The sequence below is a fragment of the Canis aureus genome, unplaced genomic scaffold (genome assembly GCF_053574225.1).
Source record: "Canis aureus isolate CA01 unplaced genomic scaffold, VMU_Caureus_v.1.0 ptg000105l_RagTag, whole genome shotgun sequence".
In the NCBI taxonomy this organism is placed as follows: Eukaryota; Metazoa; Chordata; class Mammalia; order Carnivora; family Canidae; genus Canis; species Canis aureus.
The window spans coordinates 1-24,089 of NW_027554434.1; the positions used below are offsets into that span (position 1 = coordinate 1).

At 35.2% G+C, this 24,089-nt stretch overlaps 1 protein-coding gene across 2 annotated transcripts in view; it reads left to right on the top strand.

The window, feature by feature from the left end:
* Positions 1-11,820: 11,820 nt before the first annotated feature.
* The window catches only part of LOC144309586 (putative pleckstrin homology domain-containing family M member 1P), a 156,767-nt gene continuing 144,498 nt past the window's right edge, over positions 11,821-24,089 (top strand). Inside the window, exon 1 of one of the 2 annotated variants that reach the window (XR_013375542.1) lies at positions 11,821-12,014. The gene's annotated coding sequence lies outside the window, so the exon portion shown is untranslated. The remainder of the gene's footprint in view (positions 12,015-24,089) is intronic. The other variant, XM_077890670.1, reaches the window with a different exon arrangement.

Genomic DNA, 24,089 nt, shown 5'->3' on the forward strand with positions numbered 1-24,089 from the left:
CAACTTAAAATGCTACAAAACTCATTTGTTGTTAAGGAGATTTGGCTGTTTTTCTTGAATAATCATTCCCTGAACTGCTGCAAGCCTTTGGTTAATTTCTAGCATTCTGAAAAAGTTTAATAGTTTCTGTTAATGCTGTCATTTTTTTTATGAAAGAGGATTTTCAGAGGTCTTGAGGTTATCAGTGATGTCCACCTTCCTTTTTGTGAACAATGACACAAAATTTATAAGTTAGTGCTGTAAGATCTGGAAATATTCCATGCCTGTGGAATAGGACAAGATCTCAATTAATTTACCAAGGAAGGTAATAGGCTTGCTACACTTGTATAAATGAAATCTTTCCACAATGTTACACTCATTGATAAAGTATCAAAATTTATCAAGATGTCTCAGAGTGAAGTTCAACCATGGAGGTATGGTATCTTTTGAATTTCTTTCAATTCAACGGAATCTTACAGAGAAGTCTCTGCTTCTGATCCTTGATAGGCCTAAGATACAAATAGGAAGAAAGACGGAATCTATGGGGTCAGAAAAAAAAGACATAAAAAAACCCCTAAGCATGTCTAGAAAAGAACTGTGGCTACTGGACTAACGACCTGACTGAAATAAATTACATAAGCCAAGCAACTTTTTGAGAGAATTGTATATTTTAGTTTACTAAGCACATAACAGTTTTCCAAAATGATTGTACCAATTTGCACTGTCACAAATAGTGTATCAGTTGAGATGATTAATCAATCAATCAAATAGTGTATTAATCTGGGGCACTTGGGTGGCTCAGAGGTTGAGTGTCTGCCTTCAGCCCAAGTTGTGATCCTGGGGTCCTAGGATTGAGTACTGCATCAGGCTCCCCACAGGGAGCCTTCTTCTCACTCTGTCTATGTCTCTGTCTCTCTGTGTGTCTCTCATGAATAAATAAATAAAATCTTTAAAATAGTGTATTAATCTTGCAGCAGTTATAGTAGTAGTTTAATTGGCATTTCCTTGGTATCTAATGAAGCTGAACATATTTATGTTTTCTGGCCATTTAGGTTTCTTTTTTGATGAAGTGTCCATGATTTTTTATTGTTTTGGTTGTTTGACATGTGGTAGAGTGTCAGGTGCACAAATCTTAAGTGTACAGTTCAGAACATTTTTTATTGTTTTTGGCATTTATATATACATCTAGATCAAGATATAGAACATTCTCAGCATCCCATAAGTTCCTGTTTCATTCCCAATTATTACCACTTATCTTCCCAGAGATAACTACAATGTTCTCATTATTATCGGCATCAATGAGGTTTATTCCAAATTTTTTTTTATTGTGGTAAACTATACATAATATAAAATTTATCATCTTACCCATTTTAAGCATGCACTTTAGTGGCATTAAATACATTTATAATGTTCTCCAACTATCACCACCACCATCCCTCTTCAAAACTCTTTTCCTCTTGTAAAACTGAAATGCTATACCCATTGAACAATAACTTATTTCCCCCTTCCTCCAGCTCCTGGCAACTGTCATTCTATATTCTGTCTCTGATTCTGACTACTATATATGTATATACTGCTGTATATAGTGTGTATACTATCTACCTCACATAAGTGGAATCATATGGTATTTGTATTTATGTGACTGGCTTATTTCACTTAATGTCCTCCAGGTTCATCCATGTTGTGGCATATTGCAGAATTTCCTTTTTAAGGCTGAATAATATTCTATTGTATGTATAAACCACATTTTGCCTGTTCATTCATTGGTTGATGGACACTTCAGTTGCTTCCGTGTTTTAACTATTGTACATATCGCTGCTGTGAACATGGGTATACAAATAACTCTTCAAGACCCTGCTCTCGATTCTTTTCAGTATAAATGCAGAAGTAGAATTTCTGAATTAGATGGAAATTCTATTTTTAATTTTTTGAGGAACTGCCGTACTGTTTTCCACAGTGGCTGTACCATTTTACATTTCTACCAACAGTGTACAAGAGTTCTGATTTCTCCACCTTTCACCAACACTTGTTATTTTCTTTTTTTTTCTTTGTTTTTTGATAGTTGTCCTTTTAATAGATGTGAGGTGGTATTTTCATTATAGTTTTGACTTGCATTTCCCTAGTTCCTAGTGGTTCCTGATACTGAGCATCCTTTCATGTACTTATTGGGCATTTATATACCTTCTCTGGAGAAATATCTATTCAAGTCCTTTGCCCATTTTTGAATCAGGTTGTTTGTCCTTTTGTTGTTGTATTTCAGAAGTTCTCTTTACATTCTGAATTTTAATTCCTTATTAGATTAGTGATTTGCAAATATTCTATTTTATGGGTTGCTTTTTTATTCTGTGGGTAGTGTCTTTTGTTGCACAAATTTTATATTTTTCATAAAGTCTGATTTATATATCTTTTGTTGTATGTGCCTTTGGTTGTCATATATGAGAAATCATTGCCGAATCAAATGTCATGAAGTTTTTGCCCTGTTTCTTCTAAGTTTTATATTTTAGGTCTTAGATTTAGATCTTTAATCCCTTTTCAGTTAATTTTTATATATGGTTAGGTAAGGTCCAGTTTCATTCTTTCACATGTGATATCCAATTTTCCCAGCACCATTTGTTGAAATGGCTGTGCTTTCCCCATTGAGTGGTCTTGCTACCCTTGTAAAAGTCGTTTGACCAAAGTTACCTAATTTGTTAGTATATGTCTTTATTATAATTTGTTGTCACACTGTGTATTTCTGTGGTTATCTTTTGTATTGTTTTCCATTTCTTGTTTTGATTTTTGAGTCTTCTTTTTAAAATCAGGAAGTGTGAGTCCCCAGCTTTGTTCTCCTTTTTCAAGATTGTTTTGACTATTTGAAGTCCCTTGAGATTCCATGTAAATTTTAGGATGAGTTTTTCTATTTCTTCCAAAACATCATTGGGATTTTGATAGGGATTGCACTGAATCTGTAGATCACTTTGGGTGGTATTGACATCTTAACACAGTATTAAGTCTTCTAATCCATGAGCATGAGATGTGTTTTCATTCATTTGTATTTTCTTTAATTTCAGCATTGTTGTGTAATGTTCATTGTACAAATCTTTAATCTTCTCAGTTAATTTCTAAATGTTTTATTATTTTTGATGCTATTATAAATGAAATTGTTTTCATACTTTTTAGATTATTCATTTTTAGTGTATAGATGTATCTAACTTTTGTGTGTTGATTTGTATCCTATTGGCTGAATTCTTTTATTCTAAATTTTTTTGTGGCATCTGTAAGGTTTTCTACATAAAAGATCACATCATCTGTGAACAGAGATAATTTTATGTATTTTCCAGTTGGGATATCTTTTTTTTTCTTAAATGCTCTGATTAACATCAATTCATTTTACCTCATTTTGAACTTCATTTACAAGTATGTGCTATTTTGTGTCTAGTGTCTTTTACATAAAATAACACATGCTGTCATTGAAGACTTTGCTGGATAGTTCTAAAGTTATCACGTGGAAGACCCTTTTTATTTTGTTTTAATTTTCTACTTCTATTATATGGGATCAGAGAACACTATTTATATTGTTTCTACTTTATGGAACATATTGAAGTATTCTTTGAGACATAATATTTGGTCAATGTTTGTGAATGTCTCATGTACACTTGGAAAGGAAAGTATTTGTTGTGGGAGCTTAAAAATCTAGATACTGGCATAGCTTTGTTTAGTTTATGACTTCTTAAAGAAATTTTTTGTACATTTGTCTTATACTGAGTTTTGGTATATTGAGGTCTTCTGTTTAGTTTCTTTCTTGCATTTTTATTTCTCCTGGACTCATGTTATCAAAGTAGTTGCCATGTTATTTGGTGTGTAGATATTAATAACTAGTATATTTTGCATGTGGTCTTTAGGTCATAAAATGTTTTTTAGTATGTAATGTTTTGGGGGCTCAGCTCTACCATGTCTAATATCAGAACTAAAACACCTACTTATTTTTTTCATTTGCCTTGAAGACCTTTGTACCCTATATTTTTACTTTTTGAATCGCTTTATTTTATTTTATTTTTTATTTTTATTTTTTTTTTTTTTAAAGATTTTATTTATTTATTCATGAGAGACACAGAGAGAGAGAGAGGCAGAGACACAGGCTGAGGGAGGAGCAGGCTCCATGCAGGGAGCCCGATGCGGGACTCGATCCTGGGTCTCAGGGTCATGCCCCGGTCGAAGGCTGCACTAAACCGCTGAGCCACCGGGGCTGCCCTGAATCGCTTTATTTTAGATGAGTTTCAGCAATATATTGAAGAGTTGAATTTTACTGAGTTAATTTGAAAGTATCTTAAAGATAGTTAAATCTTTATGTGTAATCTCTATACTAACACATTATATATTGTGCATATTATGTTTTCTTTATATATAGTATATTTTTATTGTACCCCGTTTTATATTTTCTTTGGTATTTGAAAGGTTTATATTTTTGTTCTAGTGGTTATTTTATGCTATTATTTATAATGTCCTTAATTCAGTTATCTTCTTGGCGCTCACTTAGAATTTCATTGTTTTGTTTGTCAGTTTAAATAAAATAACTTGAGCACCTGGGTGGCTCAGTGGTTGAGCATCTGCCTTTGGCTCAGGTCATGAGCTGATCCCAGGGTCATGGGATCGAATCCTACATAGGTCTCCCCACAGGGAGCCTGCATCTCCCTCTGCCTATATCTCTATCTCTAATGAATAAATAAATACAATCTTAAAAAAAACAAAAAAAAACTTGATTCCTACTCTCCTAATAACTTTCTTTGTATGTTACCGCTGAGCAGTCTGATACCAGTTTGATTTTGCTTCCTTTGTAAATGACCTCAGAAGATTTTTTTTTTTACCTTTGTAACTGAAGCAAATGAGAGTTCATCCACCCAATGAGCAGCAAGCGAATAAAATTTGATACTGAGTTTCTACAGTGAAGAAAGATAGGCTGTTTATTGGTGTGGTGCCACCCAGGAGAACAGGGAGCTAATGTTCAAAGGTTTTGAATCCCCGATGACTAATAAGCAGAGGTTTTTAAAGGCTGAAAATTCAGGATAATGTTCTCAGGATTTTGAACCATGGTGATTGATTAGGTATTAAGTCCTATAGTATTTATTTTCTTGATCATCTTTTTCCTCCTGGCATCTCCCTATGGGGTTTTGATGTGATGGCTATACTAAGGTTGTCATTCTGCTTTAGGGAACTGTTCATTCTACTTTAGGGGACTAGAACTTCAAAATACTCTCTGCGTATTGCCTTAGTAATATATTTTTGGAGTACAAAGGCAGAAGTTCTATATCCTGTAACTATTACTAAGCTACAAACTGTTATTTTTTTTCTGGTAAACCTTGCACATTTTTGTTTGTTATCTTTGGAAGAACAGCATCCCACAGATTTTTCAGGGGACAATTTTCTGTTCTTTCCTAAGGCAATTTTATGGGTTTCTTTAACAGTGACAAGGGCTATGTGACTCTCATCAAAAGTATTTAGGAGCCATATGTTGAAATTGTGGGGTATGTGGGGGTTTGCAGTTTTACCTTTATTTATTTATTTTTAATAAATTAATTTTTTATTGGTGTTCAATTTACCAACATACAGAATAACACCCAGTGCTCAACCTGTCAAGTGCCCCCCCCCAGTGCCCGTCCCCCATTCAATCCCATCCCCCGCCCTCCTCCCCTCCCACCACCCCTAGTTCGTTTCCCAGAGTTTGGAGTCTTTATGTTCTGTCTCCCTTTCTGATATTTCCCACACATTTCTTCTCCCTTCCCTTATATTCCCTTTCACTATTATTTATATTCCCCAAATGAATGAGAACATACACTGTTTGTCCTTCTCCGATTGACTTACTTCACTCAGCATAATACCCTCCAGTGCAGTTTTACCTTTAAAGTCCAATTATGTATTGGATACATCCTAGAATAGAGTATTTGTGTCAATTTCTGAGATCTTTCATAGGCCTTTTTAATATATACATTCATGTTTTTTTATTTCTGGTTATCTTTTTTTTATATTCAAGTTTTAAATATTAGCTCTACAATTTTATGTGTGTTGGATCCTCTTTCTCTTTCGTGTATATTAACAGTTTTTCCCTGATTCTTATTACAGTCTTCATTTTGTTCTTTTGCTATTTTCATCCTTTCATTCAGTGCCTCTTACTGTATTTTCATTCAATTCAATTTTCTCTTGAGTCATTTATAATTTATTCTTCATTTCTAAAATGGCTTTTGTCTCCTCAGTTTCTTTTATTAGACCAGATATCTCTCATTTCACATCTTCTAATGTGAAGATTTAGAGCCCATTTTTGTTCTGAATTACTGAATGTTTGATTTGAGGGTCTTTCCCTCAATACTTGTAAATACCATTTAACAATATATAATTCAGGCTGAGATAGTATTATAGTTATCTCTACCTTACAGTCTGTCTGTCTGCCTTCCTTCCCTTCTTCCTTGGAGAGTAGTGTTCATTGGCTGAAGAGTTTTGGTCTTATTTTCTGTTTCCTTTTATAAACCTATTTACAGTTGTTGCCATATCAGTTATGAAATTTAATTTTTCTTGAGCAGCAATAATAGTTCATAGTGAAAATGGTTAAAGGGTTTACAAGATTTCTTAGTTCAAAAGCTGTCCCTTCTGTTACTATAATGAAATATCTTGAATCTGTGGTGCATTTGTTTTGGAGAGTGACAGGGTTTGAATCCTCTAATTTTCTGCTTCTTTTTTATACTTGTAGGACCATTATTGTTTTCTTCTTTCTCTCTACCACCAAACATCCAAGAAGTACCACTTCTTTGTCTCCTCTAGAAGTGGTACTTCTCAAGACTGTCACTTCTGTTTCTTGTGATTACAAACCTCTTCTTTTTGACTCCACAGTAACCAGTGCTGGATCTAACAGGTCTTAAACCTATTTTAAGGATTTCCCACTTCCTGGTTCTTATTTTATCTGTACTTTGTCACTTTGTCTTCTCTTCTACATGATCTTTATTTATCTCTCTTTTTAAAGCATAGATTCTATGGATTATGCTAGTCTTTATCTCTTAGTTATGCTGTATATTTTGAGGGGTTTTTTTTTTCACTTTATTTTTACAGATTAAGGTTATGTGGAGATATCAGATTTAAGTAGTGGTTCTTATTTTATTGGGAAACTGGGGTCTTCTATTTTTTTCAAAGATTTTATTTATTTATTCATGAGAGACACAGAAGGTAGAGACACAGGCAGAGGGAGAAACAGTCTCCATGCAGGGAGACTGATGTGGGACTTGATCCTGGGACTTCAGGATCATGCCCTAGGCTGAAGGCAGGCACTAAACTGCTGACCCACCCAGGCATCCCAATCAAAGGTATTTTGAAGTGCACATCTAATAACTCTAGTACCTGTATATCCTGTAGATCTGTTTCTTTTCTTTTAAATTTTATTGTGGTTTTGTCTCTGGATATGCCTAGTAATTGTGAATGGAATGTGAGACATTGGATGTAATGTTTGGAAGATCTGAATGATACTAACCTTCCCCAAGGTTTTTTGTTTTGCTTCTGATAGTAGGTAGCATATGGACAGTTAAACTCCATAAAACCTGAGATTGAGCTGATATATAGCTGGGTTTCATTCTTCTGTTACACTATCAGTATCCAACCTCAAAAATTTCCCCCCCAGTCTGTGATACTGTTAACAATTTTATTCAGCCTCCTAAGTGAGTATTGGCAATGACTTAAGAGAACTGATGCTGAAAGTTGAGCTTCTTTTTCTAGTTCTTTTTATTGAAAAAGCCTCATTTAAGATAATCTGCCATGTCCTCTCCACCAAGTTTTAAATTTTAATTATTGTGTATTTAATTTGTATAGATGTCTTTTGAATATTCTAGGTCATTTATTTTTAATTTTCTGTTCTGTGAAATGTTTACACTTTAAAAATTGTTTTCAATATATGTATATGATCTGTTTTTGACAATTCCAAGAAATGAAATCCTTATAAGTTCATTTTTGCTGGTTCTCTTTCACGGTGCCTTGTTTACTTATGTATTTAATAGTTTGTTCTACCAGATAACATTTGCGATTGCTGCAATCTCGCTTCTGGGGACACTACCAGTTATGTACCAGTTTATGTTTATTTACTTATTTATTTATTTTTGGATCCATTCTGGTGATAAGAATTTAGCATGTATATTTACTTGAGTTCCAAGGTTGTGGTTACAACACCTTGTGGTTTTATGTTTTCCCTGCTTTGCTCATTGCCAAGACAACTGTCCTTACAGTCCCTCAGGCCCAGGTTCCTGATGGCCTTCACATTGAGGGGGTGACCCTTTGAGTTCCCAGCTTCATAGGACGAGAGTCTCATGTGAGGCTCTTAGGTGGTGTTCATGTTTGTCTTCTAACCTTCATCCCAAATAAGGTCTGTAAGTTTTGGGTCAAAATGGTTGACCAGATATTCTTAAAAACAAAATCTCCTTGTGATTTTTCTGAGTTCCACTTTCACTTAGATTTTGAGTTGATAACTTCTTACTATTCTCATGAACTAGGATGCTTTTAAGAAGGTATTTTTGTATATTACCGTGCATTTTTAGTTGTTTTCAGTGATAGTTGGTGTACATACTGTGGTTCTCAATATTGCCTGAAACAAACTTCTGCTTGATCATAAAATTTGTAAAGCCATTAATAAGAACTTCCTTTTTGGGGGTGCCACTTTGTTCCCACTACACTACCACACATATCCATACACTCACACTTTTCAAAGCTAACAGTTTCGGGGCAGCACTGATGGCTCAGCAGTTTAGCACCGCCTTCAGCCCAGGGCCTGATGCTGGAGACCCAGGATTGAGTCCCACCTCAGGCTCCCTCAATGGAGCCTGCTTCTCCCTCTGCCTGTGTCTCTGCCTCTCTCTCTGTGTGGTCTCTCGTGAATAAATAAATAAAATCTTTTTAAAAAAGAAAAAAAAGGAAACAGTTTTTTCTACTTTTTAAACTTTGCTTTTAGGCAAAAGGTTTGGAAATACATCTGGTATTGTCTGTTAAGTTGGAGTTTTACTTTTTCTTTTAAGATTTTATTTATTTATTCATGAGAGACACAGAGAGGCAGAGACACTGGCAGAGGAAGAAGCAGGCTCCATGCAAGGAGCCCGACATGAAACTTGATCCTGAATCCAGGGATCACGCCCTGAGCCAAAGGCAGATGCTCAGCCGCTGAGCCACCCAGGTGTCCTGGAGTTTTACTTTTTTGATGCAGGATTGTAATTGTTATTGCTAATATTTTTTAGGCTCTATGAAGCTCTTAAATAGTTTTCCAAAGGTCGAGGTGTATGTTACAATCAATTTATCTGAGATATTTCTGTAATTTCAAAAATTTACTTGTACTTAAGTTTTACTTTAATAGTGAAAAGTAAGTAAAGGCTTAACATGAAAAGCCGGAATAGTCCCCCTTTCTAATTTTGCACCCCTTACCTCTCCATTTCCTGGATGGTTAAAAATTTGGTAAATTGATGGAAAGTTTTTTATGAGTTTGTATACTTATATACGTAAATTTTCTTTTTTAAAAAAATATTTATTTGAGAGAGCAAGCACAAGCAGGAGGAGGGGCAGAGGGAGGGAGGGGGAGAGAGAGAGAGAGGGAGAGGAAATCTTAAGCAGACTCTCTGCAGAGCATGGAGCCCAACATAGGGCTTCATTCCAGGGTCCTGATATCATGACCTGAGTGGAAATCAAGAGTCAGATGCTCAATTGACTGAGCCACCTAGACGCCCCATGTTTATTTTCTAGATAGTTTCAGAATTTATTTTATCTTTCTTTAAAGAAGAATACCCCAAGGACAAGGACGTATTTTAAGATAATTTTTAAATAGCTTCCTTCTATCAAAGATTATGTAATCACTGTAGTTGACTTATTTTTTTTTAAGATTCTATTTTGTTCATTCATGGGAGAGGCAGAGAGAGAAGCAGGCTCATTGTAGGGAGCCTGAAGTGGGACTCAATCCTGGATCCCGAGATCACACCCTAAGCCAAAGGCAGACACTCAACCGTTGAGCCACCTAGGCACCCCCTATTAGTTGATTTAAAGAGATATTCTGTGGTAGAGTAATACATAACTTGAATATTCCTTTAGTATTTGGCTTTGTAAATAAATTCGAAAAGTGATAATCTCATGACATTCTTTTTTTTTTTTTACTTGCTTCTTTCTCACAAAGTAGCAAAATAAACAAAACCATCATTCTTTTCTAATCTTCAGAAATAATTTCTTGCTGGCCCTGGATGAGAGACTGTTTTCAAAGCCATCATATGGTATCTACAAAGCTAAAGTTTAGACCTTGCAGTTTAGACCTCTGTTGCAAGCGCTTCTAAATTACAGAAGAGAGCTTACACTTAATCTTTGGATAGTTGAGGACTTGAGAATGAAGCAGTTAGGGGGAAAAAGATCACTTATTAGAAGCATAAAACCTACTGACTGTATCTTGGCCAGTGTTCCCTTTTTTCCAGTAAGCTGTCTGCTATACAGAGGTGTATAACCCTAATGGCTTGTTGTATGCCATTAAAAGGTATTGTACACTCATAAAGGAATGACATTTTGATCAATGCTGTTAAAAGAATTACTGTCTTGACACAGAAAAGCTTTCCTGCTGCAAGTTTAAAAATATGCCTTTAAAAGCTTTTTATTGAATACCTTTGCATCCCTCAGAAATGTGCCATTTTGGCATGAGGTTACTCTGAAGTAGTCCACATTGTAACTTCAATGCAAAACCTCCTATTTACCTTTGGAAATAGCAAAGCCAACACAGGTATTTCCCTACCAAATGGAGCTTAAAGACATGGTAGCATCTTAAACCACTGTATCTTACCTAAAAATAGAATTTTTGTAAAGAGAAAGCTGAAACTAAATTATTCCTTTTCATTTTGTGAGGCATTTTTTTTTTCATGCTGTTTGTTTAAACTTTGTGGTTTTAATTTTCCTTTGAATTTAGAAATCATGTCTTTCATCCAGTTCAGATAGCTCTTTTCGTGATCATGGTATCTCCCCTGCCAGGTAAGTATAGATAGCTCTTTTCTAATCACCTGGGAATTGGTTCTCTTAAATGGTAATGTGTTGGATGTGAATTTCCACTGTTTCTTTTTCTTTTATTATATTTTTGATTAGGAGTTTATGAAAAACATGTTGTAATAGACACAGTCTTCCAAAGCTGACAGTTTCTTCTCACACAGTCTCCTCTAGGTTTTCTAATGTGTCATTGCTATAATTTTAGCCTTACTTCATATTTTGTAAATCTTCTGCTATTACCTAATTTCTGACTTTATCCTATATTATTCTGACTTGTGAATGGAGCATTTTAAAGTCCAAAACCCTGAAAGCCACACTTTTCTTAAATATGTCACTACAGAATGATTATTTGCTTGATAGATTTTAATTTTTGTACTCTTTGAATTTGACACTTTCAATCTTATAAACTTTTTACACATTTCAGGGTATGGGCATACTTTAGCACAGATAGCATCAATTTTTATATAACATGTTGACTTTGTCAAAATCTGTTTTACTTGTAAAAGCAGATGTTTTATTATTATCAATAGTTGTATTGGTTGTTTTTATGATTCACTACCCACTTACTGGCAGAAGATTCATATGTAATATTGATAACACTAAAACTCTTTGTATTTCTTATGTGCCATCATATTCTTGTTAAAGTACTTCCCAGGCTCAAAGAAGTTTGATAACTGGTCAAACAACAAGGAAGTTGTAAAATTGGGACTCTAGTATAGGCAGTGTGACTCCCAGCTTTTATCGGAATTATACTATTGTGTAATTCTTTTTTTTAAATTAATTTATTTATTCATGAGAGACAGAGACAGACAGACAGACACAGACAGAGGGAGAAGCAGGCTCCATGCAGGGAGCCTGACATGGGACTCGATCCGGGGTCCCCAGGATCACGCCCTGGGTTGAAGGCGACGCTAAACTGCTGAGCCACTGGGGATGCCCTTATTGTGCAATTCTAATCCTTCTTATAATCTATTTATTTGTTCTAGGTGGTATTATCCCCATTTTACAAGTGAAGAATCTGAAGCTCAGATAGGGTAAGTACTTTGCCCATTGACACAGAGTAAAGGAGTGACAGAGATGTCATTTGAAACAAGATCTGTTGACTTCAAAGTGTATTTTCCACTACATTTTTCTAGTTATTTTTCCTCAGCCTTCTCATCACACCTCTTAATTATCATTGTGTATTTAAAGATGGTTTTTATTAGAAATTTTGAAATAGGAATTCGTCTCATGATTTTCACTTATGATTTGGAGAGAAGCATATTGAAAATAGAGTACATAGCAGGAAACCTGACTTACTGTACTGTCTCTGATTCTGGCCATATGACATTGGACAAATTACCTTTTTTGGGTCTCATTTATAAAATGAGGGCATTGGACTGGATGATTTTAAAAGGTTTCCTTGAACTCTAAAATCTAATTTGACTCTATTTTGATTTAATGTTTACACTTGTTCTTTTTAGCACACATACAACTTTATCATCTATATTTCAGCCCATTAAGTATGATATTTTATTAAAGTTAGGGGGCAAGGAGCTCTGATTTTTATTCTTTACTTGCACTATTACATCTGAGGTTGAAATTCAATAATAGAAAGAAATTCCATATAAAGTAGTAATTAATCTTATTATAAAAGCACTCTTTCTTTTAAACTACTCAAGATTCTCATAGTTTTTACAGTTAGAAACAATAATTCTGGAAATCTAAATATTACAAAAGGAAATAAATTATTTTTAGTACAAAATGTTTCCACCAAAGGAGATAAGAATAGGTGACTGCTACCTTCAAAGCACTTATAAATTCTTAACTGTACAATAACACTATTAGCAACTATAATAGTAACATTTATCGAGAATTTTATGCTACTGTGTTGTACTAAGATTTTATATACATTACATCATTTAGTACTCATGAAAACCCTATGAGATAAGTGCTATTATCCCTATTTTACATACTAGGGAATAAAGAATTAAAGAGGTTAGGCAGTTTTCTTAAGGTTACATCATTGGTAAGAGGTATGTAGATCTAATGAATGCTACAGAGATTTTCCTCATATTTATAACATAGAATAATTGTAATAGGTTACCAATGTTTACCTCTATGAATATGATTTAAGCATGAAACCTTTTCAGAATGAATAAGTCTGATGATAAATGGCAGTTTTCACTTTCTCAGATTTGATCATTGCCAGTTACCTATTTTATTGATATAGTTATCAATAAAGCAAGTTTAAGTTTTTAACTTAAAGCAAGTTAAAGCATACATGCACATGCAAGTTGTGGCTGTAGATTAGGGTTTTCAATAATCCCAGTTTGCCCAGGCTTGGGTTTCTGGATCATGGAACTTTTGGTGCTATAACTAGGAACTTTACTAAAATATAAACAGGGGCTATATATATATATATATATATATAGTATGAGTATGTGTGTATAGGTAGATGTATATGTGTCTAAAGTAATGGTAGTAGTTAGGCTACAGGGACTTCAGATCTTGCAGAGCTTAAAACAGCTCTGAATTCAGCGCCTAGACTGATATTTGTCTGTTTTATTAGCAGAAAGCTTAGTCTCCTGTGTTTTCCCTGTTTCAGATAACCTTTTCTTGTCATCTAAGAAATTAATTTCTTTGTTGGAATCATTGCAAGTAAACTTGATAGCAGGAGTGCTGTTATTGAAGCAGCTTACACAGTGATTTGCTAAGTACAGCCTCTTCATAAAAGGTGAAGCAGAAGTCGATTTATCGATCACCACCAGGATTTCAGTAACCTGTTGAACTACCTGATTTTTTTCCCCCATTTTCATAAAGCCCACTATTATTTCTCTTTGTACAATTAAATTTAGTTGTTTCTTCGGAAACACTTTTTCACATGTATTTGCGCATGATATAAACATTTTTTGTGTATATTTGCTCTTCTATAGAATTGGAACTGTCTAAAAAACTTATGAGGTTAAGCCACACAAAATTGCCAAGATTTGACTTTTTGACCTATAGCAATGGCAATTTCATATAGCTCAACTAATAGTTAATTTAACTTTTGGTTATTTGGAAATATTAGGCTACTAATTTAGCTCTAAAGATTCCTTTGAAATCCTGTTTAATATTAGAAACTGACTTGAACTTTGGGCTGATTACTCTATGCTATTCATTTGCTAAAAATACATGTTAAAAGACATAACTTTTTTTGATAGATTTATTTATTTATTCATTCATTCATTCATTCATTCATGAGAGACACACAGAGAGAGAGAGAGAGAGAGAGAGGCAGAGACACAGAGACACGGGGAGAAGCAGGCTTCATGCAGGGAGTCTGATATGGGACTTGTTCCTTGTCTCCAGGATCACGCCCTAGGCTGAAGGTTGCGCTAAACCGCTGAACCACCCGGGCTACCCCAAGACATAACTTTTGAAATGTGGTAAAAATGAGCACTGCATAGCCACTAATATTTGATAGGCATAAAAATGTATCTTAACTGAAGGTTAAGATCAAATTTAACCATTTTTCTTTCTCAGAATTTTGACCCATTATATTAATTGTAAGCTATAGTAGCTTATGTAAATGTTCATCTTGGAAGAAGAATGCTTCTTTACTAGAGTCAGATTTAAAATTGTTGCTGTGGGGGATCCCTGGGTGGCTCAGCGGTTTAGCGCCTGCCTTTGGCCCAGGGATCGAGTCCCGTGTCGGACTCCCGGCATGGAGCCTGCTTCTCCCTCCTCCTGTGTCTCTGCCTCTCTCTCTCTAGGTCTATCATAAATAAATAAATAAATCTTTAAAAAAATAAAAACAAATTGTTGCTGTGTTATTAAAAGAAACAAATAGTAAACAGTAAGATTATTTTCTATACCTTAGGCAGTCAATCTGATGTGAGATTTGCCTTCTTTTTTTTCTTTACTTTTTTTTTAAGATTTTATTTATTGATTTTAGAAAGAGAGCTAGCAAGCAGGGTAGGGGCAGAGGGAGAAGGAGAAAGAGTGTCAAGTGGACTCTGAACTGAGCAGGGCTTGATCTTATGACCCAGAGATCACCATCTGAGACAAAACCAAGAGTCGGGCCGCTTAATCAGCAGTGCCACCACCCAGGCACCCTGAGGTCTGCCTTGTTAATAATTTAGGTAAATTTAGGAAGTAACTGAATGTTTTCAGAAGAAATGAAAGCAGTTACTACTTGTCTCAGCCTCATACTGCTAGCTATCAAAATTTTGATATTTTAATGGTATATATATAACACTGTACATGTGAATTTTTGGTATTGAAAGTATACTTTTTGTTTTTTTTGTCTCTTGCTCTTTTAATCCCACATTTGTGTAACACTTGGCTCATAAAAAGAGAAGAGAATCCTTTAAGGTTTCTAGTTGTAGATACAGTAGACTAAGCTGATGCTGAGAAATGATTCCACCTTATAAAAATAGCAAACTAATATAGAATTTTAAATAACTATAGCTTTAAGACTTTTGCATCTCTTAGACTTTTATATAAATCTTTACCAGTGTCTTGCAAAATTGGAATTCATCTTTGAGTCTCAGTCTTTTTCCCATCATGATCTTTCATAAGTACTTTCAGCAGTCTTAGTATATCTCTTGATTTGCATTTGCCATCAATAGCACATATTTTGAGAGTCCTGTACCACTGAAACATTGTACTCAATCTTAAATATTTTTCACAAACTACTTTGTGACTATTAAAGAGCAATGTGCCTGAATTGTGGTTTGGTAGATCTTTTTAATAGTGAAATATCCTGATTATCTGGACTGTCTTAAAAAATACATTTGTAGGTCTTTAGAAAAGAAATAATTGTCATTGTTAAAAGCTCTGTTATGAGATAATAGACCCAAATATAATAAAACATGTTCCATTGGTCTAACATGTCTAACTTGAGTCTCTCTCTAAATGGTTTAGCTTGAAAAGCTGAAAAATAAGTACGTGTGAAGCTGCGATGATCTTGATCAAATGGGAATTTGATAGTATTGCTTTTTTTGGAGACTGAATTCATGGGGCAGTTGACTAGAGGACATGATGTGTCTTTGATCACGAAGTTTCTTTGATCACAAAGATTCACATATTATAAGTGTACAGCTCAATGAATTTTTATAACTTAATGATACCTATGTAGCTAGCACCTTGATCAAGCAATAGAATTTAACCTGTACCCTGGAATCCTTATTAGTGCTAACGCCTAACTGAACACCAGGCTCTATCTACCTAGCTAAATTTTAGCTGAGTTTCAAATAGTTATCTAAATTTCAAAACTTATGAAGAGCAAGATTACTTAATATTTGCACAGATTGTCCAGATGGTTATATTATTTTTGTCTTTGACATACTGGCTGGGCATACTTATATTCAATTTAATTCTATAGAATTTTAAATGTCTGGAGTCTCCTTGGTTGTCTTTGTCATTGCTGAATAAGGACAATCTCTGAGTGTGATCTTGATTTTTCTGATTAACTACGTTGCTTGGACAGTCACTGACATTCAAAGCTGATTTGATTGGCCCCTTAAGTTTCTCTGTTTTGAGCTGCTGAGCTTACAAAACTCAATCATATGCAGAGAATTTGCCATTCAGATTGACAGTTCTGTCAGGTCAGGTGGTACGATTATCATGCATGCTGCAAATGCGTTGTTATTCCTTGTTTTTTGTTTTTTTTTTTCCCCTTGGAATCTAGGTGGAATCTTGGTATGTGAAGGTGAAAGGCTAGAACATCATCTGCTATCTCTGCTTAGCTTTAGTTTCTCTACTGAGTTGCCATTCATGTGTGCTGAGCTTTTCCAGTCACAGCCCCAAGCTCAGTTTTTCACTAATGTTTTGTCAAAGAAAGATCTGTCCTCTTTGGAAAGATTGAAATGAGTAATAGTCTTTCGACACTATTGGCAAGTGGCTTTCACGGTTCATGGCAGATCTAATGAACTACAGCTGTCTGCTTGGAAAATTCTGCTTTTGATTGTCTGAAAGGATCCCTGTAATATGGGCTTGAGTTTGTGGGTGCATTAAAACAACAACAACACAATCTTAACAAACTTACTGCAGTTGAAACTGCAACACTTTTTGCAGAAACCTGGCAAAAGGGACACCTGGGTGGCTCAGCGGTTGAATGCCTGCCTCTGGCCCAGGGCGTGATCCAGGAGTCCTGGGATTGAATCCCACATCGGGCTTCCTGCATGGAGCCTGCTTCTCCCTCTGCCTATGTCTCTGACTCTCTCTCTCTCTCTGTCTCTCATGAATAAATGAAATCTAGAAAAAAAAGAAAGAAACCTGGCAAAATGAGTAATATAAACTATTTGACAAAGGTAGTTTTTTTTATCAAGACCTGATTTTATGGTATGTTTGTTCTACAAAGTCAGTTGTTGATTCTTATTTAAGAGCAAGGAAACTACACTCTACAGTGTGGATTGTATATATCCATCTTCTTGGACCATCACGTTTATCTACATTATACAATTAGGTATACCATGATATGAGAAAAAAATTGTGTTGCATGGAAACATATGACAGAGTGTGATGAATTTGTGATTCAGTGGAATTCACAGTTTATAAACATAGTTATACCCAAATGTAGGGGTGCAACCTCGGTTATTCCTATTATTTTTAAAGTGGAGATTGATCTCTTACAACTCTCACAGAGAAAAGTAACCAAACCATTTTGTCTAAACTCTTAATGAGGGATCCCTGGGTGGCGCAGCGGTTTGGCGCCTGCCTTTGGCCCAGGGCGCGATCCTGGAGACCCGGGATCGAATCCCACGTCGGGCTCCCGGTGCATGGAGCCTGCTTCTCCCTCTGCCTGTGTCTCTGCCTCTCTCTCTCTCTCTCTGTGACTATCATAAATAAATAAAAAAAAAAATTAAACTCTTAATGAAGGAAGTGTTCTATCTCAAGGTGGATAACGGATCTACCATTATGGGCTAGGTTCATGGTATTTTATTAATTTAACTGAACAGCTTTAATGTATCAGTTTCAGGAAAGTATTTTCTTTGAAATGGCTTGATCACTTATCCAAAGAAGACATTGGGAATAATTTAGTTGATTATTTTCATATTACCTGCAAGTAAGCTCCAAGCAAAAACTGTCCAACATTCTAATTTGTAAGCATAACTATGTAGTGACTTCTGACAGCCAGTTTTTATGCTCTCTGGATGTTTGAATGGAGTACCATTGCTCTTGAGAAACAGGATTCAGGCAAAAGGAAATGCAGAGAGAGCATTCAGTAGCATTGTACAAATCAGTGGAGTCACTGTTGGCCATTGTAATAGTTCTAACTATAAAACAGAGCAGACGGAGGATGTCAACTAAATTTTCACATTCACATCACACCAAAAATTCTTTGAATTTACTATGAGAATCTTTATAGAAGAAGGCATGAATCTTGTGACACATGGAATGATATTTAGGGCATACAGAGAATCCTTGGCACACAATACAGACAGAATCAGGGTGATAATACATAAGCATTTGAAACAGGATCAGGATGGGAATGTCTCCTCTTTCCATATTTACTCCTTAGTAGAGAGAATTGGAAGTTAACATCACATTCATGTTCCATGTTACTTATAGTTTATGAAATAAGCTTATTAGATATGTTCTATGTGTATATTATTGGTAAGTAAACTAAAACACAAAAGAGGAAAGGAAAAGGGTGGGAAGTTGTGAGCTTTCCAATAACAGAATCTATAAAAAGCTAAATAAAGTAAAGAACAAGGAGGAAAGCAGTAGAAATTAAGGAAGGCTCTTCATTAAAATCACAAATTAGATAAGATTCTCCCTTCCCATTTAATTAGATCCTTCTCTCATTGTCTTCTCTTTGTGACCCAATTATTTTTTAGCAACTTTATTAAAATATAATCCACATACTCTATAGTTCACCCATTTAAAATGTCCAATGCAATGATTTTTTGTTAAACCCAAAGTTGTGCAACCATCACCACAATCAATTATAGAAAATGTTTGTTTCCCAAAAGGAAACCCAATAATCATTAGCAATCTCTCCCTATTCTCCCCCAATACTCCAGCCCTACAACCATCACTCTGCGTAATCCAAATTTTAAAAGTTGTTGATTTGAAATCCCCAGTATAATCAGAAACACATGACTATTGTCTTGTTGATAGAAGTCTTGTGAATTAAAAGGAATGACATAAAACTGTATTTTTAGGTATATATAATTATGTATAGTTTCTTAAACATTTTCAAAATTTTGTGGGTTTTTTTGTGTGTTTTTTCTTTGTTTTTTTGTTTGTTTGTTTGTTTGTTTGTTTATCATGGATATAGACCTGTTAAATATATCCCCCTTAACTTGGTCCTTAACTTGAAGATTCAGAATATTGATTTTGTCTGAGTCCTAGAGTTTTTGGACTAAGAGATTTTGACTCATTCTAATAGCACTCACAAGACACTAATATATAACTCAGAAAACAAGTATAATGTAAAATATATTCACCTAGGGGATTGGACACTGTCCCCTGAATAGTACATTCTCATAAATTACAGGGCAAGCCAAAATATTATCATAAATTGTCTTGTACATGTGGAATCCAAACAAGGAAATTAGTTACATGGTTCAAACATTGAGTAGTACCACTCTCTCATAGTCCGACTGGTAGGCAGAATGATGGCCCCCCAATGATATCAATGCTCTAAAACTTACCCATAAACTTTGACTTAAACTGTAATATACAACACCTCTTAGTATTTCTTTTCTTCTCAAATAGAATGCTTTAAGAAAAACCTGGAATTCTTTTTCTGTAATTAAAAAAAATTCCTGGGGATCCCTGGGTGGCTCAGCGGTTTGGCACCTGCCTTTGGTCCAGGGCACGATCCTGGAGTCCCAGGATCAAGTCCCGCATCAGGCTCCCTGAATGGAGCCTGCTTCTCCTTCTGCCTGGGTCTTTGCCTCTCTCTCGCTCTCTCTATGTCTATCATGAATAAATAAATAAAATCTTTTTAAAAAATAAAAAAATTCCTGATTGGAATTATGTCTTCAATTATTTAAATCTCTAATGCCAGGCAGCCCGGGTGGCTCAGCAGTTTAGTGCTGCCTTCAGCCCAGGGCCTGATCCTGGAGTTCCCCGGATCCAGTCCCACATCGTGGTCCCTGCAGGGAGCCTGCTTCTCCCTCTGCCTGTGTCTCTGCCTCTCTCTCTCTCTCTGTGTCTCTCAGGAATAAATTTTAAAAATCTTAAAAAAAAAAAAATCTCTAATGCCTATTGAGTGGCTGACATATAACAGACAGCAATAAATGTTGGTGGAACTGAACTAAACTGAGTTCTACGCAGTTGTTCTTACACAACCTGTTTTGAATGAAGGCCTTTTGTTATTACCCTAATTTAGGCCTATGATAGCAGTTTTTGAATTGTCCTTTTTGTCACTTGTCTTTTCTTTATTTAATTGATCTTCCACAGATTAAGCAACAACTTTTGTACATTATATCCTCCTTATTTAGTCGTTTTTATCTTCATCCCATTGTACATTGCCTAATAACATACTCTTAGCCTGTTGTTTGCCGACTTCTTATGGCATGGTACCCTTAGAAAATGATATTTCTCTGGTACAGTTGGGTAGAAGGCAAATCATCTCACAACTGGATGGTTTGGACTCCAATGTCACCATTTCAGTGTACCTGTCACCCAATCTAGGCACAGGAGTTTGCCTGGACATACCAGTTAGGAAGTGCTGTTTAATCTAGCTTTTGAGACTTAATACAATTGGAATTCATCCTTTTAGAGAGCTATCTAATGAGCACCATAGCATGTGTGCATGCTAAGCTCTGTGGGTAAGAAATTGAGAACACCTGATGAACTATCCTCTTTTGAAACTATCAATTCCAGGAGAGAGATCCACTTATCATCATTCTCAAAGTGGATTTTCTGTTTTGAATGATCTATTTTTTCTTCCTCATCTGTCTGAATCTTTGTACTATCTTCTCCATGATGCTGTCCCTAATACAGTTAAAATACGCAGTCTTACGTATTGTATTCTTTTCGTTACATTACTAATTCATCCAGCTTAGTGCCCTCTGTAAAGCTTAGATTAATTCTTAATTAATTCCTATATTCTTATTCACTTACTACCTCATGTTTGTCATTTTTTTCCCTTTGTATTGTTATTAACTTGTTTATGACTATTCATCAAAATATTTACTCCACTTCTTCTCTACAACTTTATATTGTATAAATTCTGATTAATAATTAACACTATTACAATAAGTATAAAATAACATTCATTTGTAGATATATTTGTTAGGTAATAGCATATGTTTTTTGAGCCCATACTTGGAACAGGTATCCTAATAGCTTTATGTGTATTTAATGTATTTAATCTTTACAGCAGCCCTAAAAATACAAAATGTTTATTTTCCTGTTTTAGAAATGATGAAACTGAGGCACAGATAAGTAACCTGCCAAAAGTTGTACAGCTCTTAACATCAATGCTAGGATTGAAACGTGATCAGTTAATGCAGGTACTTCTGATGTAAGAGCCCGTACTGAGAATTCTATGTAATTCTGTGCTGCAAAAAAGACTAGTTGTGTGTGTCTGAGTAGACCAGCAGGTACTGATACTTAATACTAAGGTTTCCCACTAAGGTGAGTTAGAGAAGTTGTAGTTACAAGGAATATGTACTCACAATAAAGGAGTCAGTGTTATAAAAATCAGAAGTTTTAAAGAATATTTTTTTTTAATTTTTTTTTTTATTTATTTATTTATGATAGTTACAGAGAGAGAGAGAGGCAGAGACACAGGCAGAGGGAGAAGCAGGCTCCATGCACCGGGAGCCCGATGTGGGATTCGATCCCGGGTCTCCAGGATTGCGCCCTGGGCCAAAGGCAGGCGCCAAACCGCTGCGCCACCAGGGATCCCTTAAAGAATATTTTTTATGGAGCATCTATATGTGCCAAGAAATGAACTGAGTACTTTACATATATTATCTCAGTAAAGTCTTGTAGTAATATTATTGAGTAATTAATATCATTCCTGTTTTGTACATAAGAAAAAAAAGAATCTCACATAAGTAATTTGCCCAAAAGTTACTGAGGTAGGAAATGACAAAGCAGAGGTTGGAACCTGGCATGTCTGCCCTATTTTCTTTTATTGTGCTGTGCTGCTTCTCTGATGATACAGTGCCCTAGCAGAAAAGCAGGGCATAGGCAAACAAGCTATTGCTAGAATGTAGCTAGAGCTGGGCTTAATTTTGGAAAATAGCACTGTGATGAGACTACAAATTAAAGCTTAAGGATTATACCAATATTCTGGAGTAAATCCAGCAAGGGCAATATGTGTTGTTATTAAACTCTTACCTTACGATCTTGGCTAAGCTTCTTTCCCTTATTGTGCTTCAGCTTAATCTTCTACGACATATATGAGGTTAATAGGCATCTATTTATATTCAGAGATGTTTTATGATGTTAGGAGTAGTGTTTAGACTCTGGAAGTAAGTACTACATAAATACTATTTTTTAGTTCTTAGTCTCAATGCTGACATTTGACACCACCATGTTTTTCCTTTATAGCATCACACTTTCCTATGTCTTTTTTTCTCCTGACACTAACAAAGAGATTTGTTCATAGAGAACTGACTCTGAAGATGACAACTCTTTCGTTGTATCTCAGTGGCTTAGGCTTCACATGAGTTTCTTCTCTGTCTTTAATTAAACTTGTTTTTTTTTTTTTTCCCAGTGTTGTAGCTGGGAGCACTGTGTTGACACAACTCACTCTTGTACAGAAGAGATTAAAATGTCAGTGTTCTAATGTTCTCATTTGTGGGAAAAAGAAAATATTTGGGGTATTTTATTTATAACTTTTAAAAGACTCCTTTGTGGAGAAAGATTACTTGTAAGATGGAAAACGATTTGACAGTTAAAGGGACAGAACTCTAATAGTGGTCTAACAAAAAAAGGAGAAGAAAAAGTATGAAAGCTTAATGAAACTCCATTCTAGGTATTTAAAACACATCTTTCTATTTCCTTCTTAATTTTCACTTAATTGTATTTTTTAATTCCCTAGTGTCCTGCTTAATCCTTCCAGATGCTGTGCAAGCAGAATATTGACAGTTTCCGCAAAAGGCAGTTAGTCAGTCATTACAGTAAATACATGTATTATGTGGAAGAGGACTACTAGTCAAGGGAAATGGAGTTGGTGTATTGAGCCTGTAACTTTCAAATCATAAGTCTGAATGTATCTATTTTTACAATGGAGTCATTAATATTTGCTAGCTATTTAATGGTGAATAGGCCAGCAAATTCATCATGCTGCAGCTTGAGACCCTTTTCTGCCTGTCAGGCATTCACAGGGTATAAGCTACATCAGTTAATGCTGGGTGCCATGCAAATTTTGAAAGTCGTAGTAAAGAGATAGATTTGATGTAAATTGATAAGGTAGGGACTTAATAGTAGGAGCTAAGACTTACGGAACACTTCCAATGTATCTGAAATATTTCCATCTATATGCATCAATGTATTGACTGTCTAATCCTCAACAGCTGTCTGAGGAGGTAATTTTATCTTCATTTTACAGATGGGAAACTGAGGTCTATAAATGTAAAATAACTTACCAAAACAACCCAGGAAATGGAGCAACTGAGTTTGAATCCAGGGGATTTGGTTCTGAAGCCTATTCTATTAGAGATCTTCTGAAAGTATATTAACTTTTGATATTGCACAGTTTAGGAGCTTTTACTCTGGTAACATTATTAACCACCATGTAATATTGAGTAGATGAAGAAGATAAGTATTTAAAATGACAAGGAGAATCTCTTCTTAGGTTCATATGGTACGGGTGGCAAGGCAAAGTTGCTAGTCTTCTTTGGGTATATCTTTATTGGCAAAGAAATTATGAATTATTCTGTTTTGCCCATATAAAGGCAAAAGGTAGCTTTCCAGAAAGGCAGACATTAGCATTCCAAGTGCCCGCTCTGTACTCCTAGTTTTGGAAGTTAGCTGCCCTCTAGCAGAGCATCTGTCTTTCAGACCTTATTTAGAGATTTTCCTGATTTGAGTTGTCCCCTGGGCTAACAGCTGTGGAATCTGCATTTCTTTGGCATTGCTCCCTTCTATGTAAATTACAGATGTTCTCTAATGCCCTTTTGGGCTACATTTGGAAAAAGAGGAAAGAGTAAAAGTTTTTTTTTTCTTTT